Below are 8,070 nucleotides of genomic sequence, written 5' to 3'. Positions count from 1 at the left end.
CTTAAGGAATACTTATATGACTGTGTAATGGAGTTAAAAATATTTTTATTGTCTGAAGAGTCACTGAGTTTCTTATTATTTCTTTCCTCTACTCTTATTTTTCCAACTTCTCTTTATTCTTATTCTAGGTAATGTTTTGTAACTATATGGCCAGAGTATGCGTTTTGGAGTCAGAGACATCCAAGTGCAAATCTCAGATTCCCCGCTTCTGACCTGGGAACATTACTTACTTCTCTGAGTCTCCACTTCCTCATATCTAAAATGTGTATAATATATCTCTTCCACAGGATTTAGTTAGTACAAAATAACTTTAAAATATGTTAAGTTCTTCCAAATTATGGGCACTCAGAATATCTTGTTCTCTTCACTTTCCTTCTACCCTGCACTCCCTGCTAACTTCAGTACCTTCACATATGATCCAACAACAAATGCCATATGTACTATTATCTGTGTTAGCTTTTCCTCTTTAAGCTTGGATTGTCTCTTTCTAAATATATCTATGTGAAGAATTAGAGTAAAATACACTGCAACATGTAAATTTGCATTTCTGTCTGAGTTGAGTTTATTCTGGGAATAGTTATGTGTCTACTTGCAGCTAATTTTACCTTAAACCACAGAAGATCTATGGGACTTGCTCTCTTTTACTTTTCTCTCCCCTAATCTATGATCAACTCTCTTACCCCCATTATCACCACACAATATAGGAGAGAATGCACGGCCAGATGTGGAGAATTTCAAACATGGCTCTGGAGAGTCCTGAGGTTTCTGCTTCTGAACATCTGTAGGATGGACAGCTGACTAGGAAGACCATTTACTCAGAGCAAGGACCAGATTGCCATAGGTTACAGATACCCTGGTGATGCTATTAAAATAAGATGCCTGTTGTCAATTATAAACAGCTAACTCCAGGAGATAACAAAGCTTCTAAACGAGAGGTAAATTGTAAACTTTTAGCTGTGAAGAGAAGGTATATTCATTTCTCAGAAGTGAAAGCCAATATTTAAAAGACATATTTTCATATTACTGACTCTTTTTCAGTTGTGATAGAAAAATCCTATTTTAGATTGATTATTCATGGATGTCACTAAACTTTAATGAAGCACAGGCAGGACGCTTTATGACATGCTTGCACTAACCCAAAGCTGTACATTTGTGTCAGCTCAGAAAAAGAAGGTTTAGTGTTTTCTGCCCTTACAATTGCTGTACATCTTCTATTTTTGTTGCAAAGGTGTCATTTAGATTTCTACTCACTCTACCACTTAGATATAGTAATATGTTTTTTAATAAATATTTTAACTTCTGTTAATTTTTTCATTCGCTATCAAAGCAAGCACTTTTTAAGTTACATATTATTAATTCTAAGGCAAGAAAAAGCAGAGTTGGAGAAAAGCAGGGGGCTGGGGTGGAAGAAGAGTTAGGGAAAGTATTCCATGCTCTTACTCCCAGGAAAAGTAACAGCCCTTGATGTTTTTACAATATATGCTTTTCTTGGTAGTACATTCAACTTAGTTATTCAAAAAAAATGTTGGGAGAAGGGATCGATAAAAATGAAAGTTTCTGGAAATTAAAAACAAATTATCTAAATCACTGGCATAAAACTTACCCATTTCCTATGCCCCATGATTGAGAAAGGTCTCAGTATCTGCTGGCTTCACCAGGTGAACACCTGAACTTACTCTGAAGCCATGCCTCTGAGGGATGAGGAGTTCTAGAGAAAGGACTGTGGAAGTATCTGCCAATGACAGAGAACTATAGCCATGAGGGCCAAAACCAAAAAAAAGTTCAGAGGAAACATTGTTGTTTGTGATGTCCCCCTTCTTAGACATGGATTCCAAGGAGACTCTATCCTGGAGCCCCAGTGCTGGAAAGACTAGGAGCATCCAATTAGCTGGTCATGCGGCTGCTGGAATTAAAAATATCAATGGAGGAATGGACTGAGGGATGTGAGGGCTTTTTCCAGCTAGAAATAGAAATTATGTGGAATTTGCTTTTGGCTTATAAATTCCCCTTGAGTTCTTAATCATTCCGGAATGGGAACCCCTGAGAGTGTGATGTTAGCTTCTTGCCAAGCAAACCGATGAGGACATAGAGTTTATTCTAGCTTAATGTGAAAACAAATAGAATCATAACTAGTTCCCTGGTTATTGTCGAATATTATATAACTGTTCATGTAATCTCAATGGCAATTAGTAAATTTTGTTCAGCTTTCACCAGAACAGTACATTAAAATCTCTCTTGTTCTATATCACTTGTGCTGTCAAATTATATAGTTATTTGGGGAGTATGGTGAATTTGAATTACCACGCAAGGGGGTCTTTTCAAATTACTACACTTTTTTCTCTGTATTAGAGAACTCAGCTCTTTTTCCACTCCATTTACAAAATTCTACATAATTGTTTCAGGTTTGCAATCAGACTGTCACAACATATCATGGAAATATTTGTTTTCATGGTGGCTGTACAATTTGCAATTATGCTTTAACCTGTCTTGATTCCTTCCTGTCTGATCAGTGTGTGACCATGTTGTCCAAGTGGCTAGGTAATCTTCTTGACAGAATCATCAGACATAAAGCCAGAAATGTATATATAAACCACAAGCTACATTCTTTTACTTACAGTTTTATTGAAGAATAATTGACATACATAAACTGCACATATTTAAACTATTCAATTTGATTAGTTGTAATACAAAAGGTATAAGTATATACTTTCAAACTAATTATCACAATCAAGATAGTAAATCACTCCCAAAAGTTTCATCATGCCTCATTTTAATCCCCCCAACCTTCCTTTCTACCAGCTACTTCCATCTCCAGGCAGCTACTAATCTGCTTCTGTCACTATAAACTAGTTTGAATTTTCTAGACTATTATATAAATGGAATTATACAGCACATAATCTTTTGTGTTTTTCACTCAGTACAATTATTTTAAGATTTGTCTATGTCGTAGCATGTATCGATAGTTCATTTTTATTATTGCTGAGTAGTATTCCACTGTATGGATATGCAAATCCAGTTACCTGCTGATGAGAACCTGTGCTGTTTCCAGTTTTTTGCTACTACAAATAAAGCTGTTGGGAACATTCATGTATGAGAATTTGTATGGAAATATCTTTTGTAACTATGAGTTAGGCAAAGATTTCTTATGTAAAAGATTAAAAGCCAATCCATAAAAGAATGAATTAAAAATTTCTGCTCATTGAAAAACTTTATTAAGAAAATGTAAAGACAAGCTAAAGGCAAGAAGAAAATATTTGCAAATCATATATACAATGAAGACATATATGCAGAATATTTTTTAATTTCAAAACTCAATAATAAGAAAATCAAATTAAAAGTTCGGAGCAGATTTGAACAGACACTTTACTAAAGAAGACATATTGATGGCAAATAAGTGAATGAAAAGATGCTCAACATCATCCATTATAAGGAAAATTCAAATTAAAACCATAAAGAGATACCACTACACATTTATTGGCATGACTCAAATTAAAGTGACTGACCATATGAAATACTGGAGAGATCACAGAACAACAAAGACTCTCATATACTGCCAGAGGAATTGTAACATTGCTATAACCATTTTGGAAAGCTGTTTGGCAGTTTCTTAAAATGTTAAACCTATACCTCTCAAATGGTACCACAATGATACTGTTAGTTTTTACTCATGAGCAAAAAGAGTATATCCATAAAATTTTTTATCACTCTTGGGTAATAAAAGTTCCTCTGCCCATATTTAGTCACCAAAAATTAGTCTTTTAAATATGTAAAATTTCCATTTCCAGGTAGTCAGTCAGACTTCAAGCTTCCTCTCTACCCCAGCTCAGGCTCACTGAAGGCTGGCACCTGTGTGTGACTGGTTTCTTCTCACTTTCTCTTCCACCACCAAATGGTCCTTCATCTCTCCACTAACAGATTTCTGTCTCCTCCAGGGTCTTGCCCTGGAAAGAACAGATTAAGATTATATGCGATGATATCAGGATAATCTGATTTCTCTAGATGTGTTAACTTTTCAAAACTGACATTTTTCCTTTTAAGGATCTTTGTAGGTTTTCTTCAGACACTTTTCTTGTATTGCTTGCAGTTGCTGAAATGTGTCCACTGCAGATCCATGACATAGGTGTTGAACTCCCTGATGAGAGAAATGAGACCTGAATAAATGGAGAGACAAATATTGTTAAGATGTCAATTACACCCAGATTTATCTAAAGATTCGATGCAATCCTAACTAAAATCCCGTTAGTTTTTTTTAATAGAATTGACTAGTTGACTCGAATTTATAAGAAAATTTATAAGAACTTAAAATAGCCAAAAATCTAATTGAAAAAAGAATAAAGCTGGAGGATTGATACCATCTGACTTCAAGATTAATCATAAAGCTTCATACAGTATTTGAGACATGTAGTGTTGGCATAAATATAGAGAAATAAGTCATTGGAACAGAATAGAAGGTCCAGAAGTCGTTCTATACATAAATGGTTAATTAACTTTTGAAAGGATACAAAGGCAATTTAGTGAAGAAAAATATAGTCTTTTCAATAAATGAGGCTTAAACATTGGATATCTGTATGCAAAAAAAATGTTTAACTTGAATCATAGCTTGAATTATATAAAAAATAACTCAAAATGAATTCTATCTGCAAATGTGAAGCCTAAAATTATAAAACTTCTAGAAGAAAACAAAATAAAAAATCTTTGTGTCCTTTGATTAAGCAACAACTTCTTAGTTATAAGGCCGAAAACACAATCCATAAAAGAAAACATTGATGAGTTAGACTTCATTGAATTCAGAACTTCTGCTCTTGAAAGACACTGTTAAGATAATAGAAAGACAAGACGAAAACTAGGAGAAAGTATTCGCAAGTCACATATCTGAAAAAAGGCTTGTATCCAGAAAAAAGGCTTGTATCCAGAAAAAAACGACAAACTCAAAAGTCAATAACAAGACAACAAACAACGAAATTAAAAAATAAGTAAAAGATTTGGTCAGACAAATGAAGATATACAGATGGCAAATATGAACATGAAAAGATGCTTGACATCATTAGTTTTCAGGAAAATGCAAATTAGAACCACAAGATACCACTACATACCTATTAGATCGGCTAAAAAAATAAATAAATAAATAATTGACTTTGTGAAGTATTGACAAGGATATCAAGCAACTGAAGTTTTCATACACTGTAAATTGTATAATCTCTTTTGAAAATTATTTGGAAAAATTAAATATGTACCTACACTATGACCCAGCCGTTGTACTCCCAGATGTTTACTGAAGAGAATTGAAGGTTTAAGTCCACACAAAGATTTGTATATGAATGTCCATAGCAGTTTTATTTTTAATAGCCAAAAACTGGAAGCAAGCCACATGTCTATCAACAAGGAAATAGATAAACAAATTGTGATATATCCATATATCAAAATGCTATTTGCAAACAAAAAGGAATGGAGTGTCGATACTTGCAATGACATAGATATAGCTCCAAATTATTATCTCTAAACTGAAAACTAGTGACAAAAGGTAGATCAGTGGATGCCTGGAGGTAGGGGAATGGTGCATGAGGGCACAGTGGAAGGGATTATCAAGGAACAGAAAGACATTTTGGAAGTAAAGAATATTTTTATTATATTAATTTTGGTGATAGTTTATGGATGTTTAAATATGGCGAGACATCAAAGACTAGCCCTTCTCAGCTGGGATATGGGTGCAGCTGTGGACCTCTGCCATTAGATTTCTGTCTGAGTCTTGCTACCACTGTTTCTAAACAGTGTAACTCTGTGCTAAACACTCTATTCTACTTATCTGTAGAGTGGGGATGTAATACTTCCCCCATAAGGTCTGGTAGATGAAGATTCAGTGAGTGACGTATGCAGACTCAGTTATTCTTGAAAAGCACTATTAATCTATAATTAGAGTTACAACAACATTAAGATTCACTGGTCCAAAGAGGCTGGTGGAACTTGTAATGTAGTACATCCTTTATGTGTCAAAGAGGACAACCCTGAAAACTACATGTGCTCATATCATTGCCAATTCTAAGAAAATAATGCAATACCTTCTAAGAAAAAAATTAGGTCACATTTACCTGAAAGAGCACTGTGAAAAAAAAAGCACATAGCGACATGTCACCTTGAGAACCGTTTTAAAAATAACCAGCAGAATAAACAAAAAGAAGGAATGTAGTTGTTACACTATGGGGAAAAATTGTTCTTGAGCAAAATGTCTATTGCTCTTTCACAGAGAGAGTCTAACTAATTAGAATGAATTAATATTGGTAGGGTTCCCATCAAATGGATTAATACTGGCTGACATGTAATCAACAAAGAGTGATGATAAATGACGATGTACTGAGTTAGGGTGATGTGATTAAGAGACTCTATAGAAGTCCAGGCTGCCTTTTATTTGGCTTAATATTTTCCTGAATGGATTGAAGAAGTTTTTTTAAACTACATTAATTTAAATGAGTAGGAAATAGTGGAGATGACAGATAGATATTAAATTTCAAGCCTGGGTCTATAGTGAGCATCTGTTTATTTCTGTTTGCTCTATGTCTATTATCTATCCTGAAAATAATAGCCTGATTTTGTTTGGGGGAATCATTTCTCCTCTTATTTTCAATCATGTGATTTTAATGTGGGTAATACCACTCATAGATTCAGGGTGTATTTTGGAACTTTTACTAGATTTGTCAAGGAAAAGATGATCGTTATTTCTTCTGGGGCTGTATAAGTAGTTAGCTAGGAGCACAGATCTACCAAAGGTCATCACACATCGTATGGAAAGGTTCTGTCTAACCAGTAATGCCAAGTAAAGGGGAGAAAGAGAGAGACAGAGACAGAGACAGAAAGACAGACAGAGAGAGACAGAGAGAATATGGACATCTGCAGTCATCATTTGAATCCCTAAATGTAGCATCTCACTATGACCAAAACCAGACATATTTTTCAAATTTTTTTTATTCTTTTTTTTAAATTAAGTTTATTAGGGTAATATTGGTTAATACAATTATATAATTTTCAAGTGTACATTATAATTTGATATCTGTATATTCTATTGTGTGTTTACCACCCAAAGTACAGTTTCCTTCAGCTACCATATATTTGATCCCCTTTACCCACTTCGCCCTCCCGCAACCTTCCTATATTTGACTCCTTTACCCCGTCTACCTCCTCTCACCTCCCCCACCCCTAATCTCAGGTAACCACTAGTACATTGTCCATTTCCCTGAGTCTCTGTTTGTCCTGTTCATTTGTTGCTTTTAGGTTTATATGCCATATATAAGTGATATCATGTGATTTTCAACTTTTTCTGTTTGGCTTATTTCGCTTAGCATGATTATCTCGAGGTCCATCCATGTTGTCGCAAATGGCAGTATTTCATCTCTTCTTATGGCTGAGTAATATTCCATTGTATGTATGTACCACAGCTTCTTTATCGGATCACTTCAATTGCTTCTGGCCACTGTGAATAATACTGGTATGAACATCGGTGTGCAAATATCTTTCCAGATATGGGTTTTCAAGTCTTATGGGTAAATACCCAGGAAGGGGATCATATGGTAGATCAATTCATAGTTTTTTGAGAAACATCCATACTGTTTTCTATAGTGGCTGTGCTAATCTGCAGTCCCACCAGTAGTGTATGCACATCCTTTTTCTGCACATCCTATCCAACACTTGTTATTGCCTGTCCTGTTGATTATAGCTATTCTAACAGGTGTGAGATGGTATCTCATTGTGGGTTTGATTTGCATTTCTCTAATAGCTAGCAATGTTGAGCATCTCTTCTTCCTGATTTCCTTTTGCAATTGATCTCTAGTTCCAAAGCATTATGATCAAACAGAAAACATGGTTGGTATAATTTCAAGCCTTTTATATTTGTTAAGGCTATTTCTGTGTCTCAGTAAGTGGGCAATTCTTGAGAATGTTCCATGTGCACTAGAAAAGAATGTATAAGCAGCTGTTTTGGGATGGAAGCCTCTGAAATATCAATTATGTCTAGTTGGTCTAATGTGTCATTTAAGGATGTTATTTCCTTATTGATTTTCTGTTTGGATGATCTGTCCATAT

The sequence above is a fragment of the Pteropus medius genome, unplaced genomic scaffold, assembly GCF_902729225.1.
Source record: "Pteropus medius unplaced genomic scaffold, Ma_sr-lr_union100, whole genome shotgun sequence".
Lineage (NCBI taxonomy): Eukaryota > Metazoa > Chordata > Mammalia > Chiroptera > Pteropodidae > Pteropus > Pteropus medius.
The sequence above is the reverse complement of the archived record's forward strand: the minus strand, read 5'-3'. Positions refer to the sequence as shown.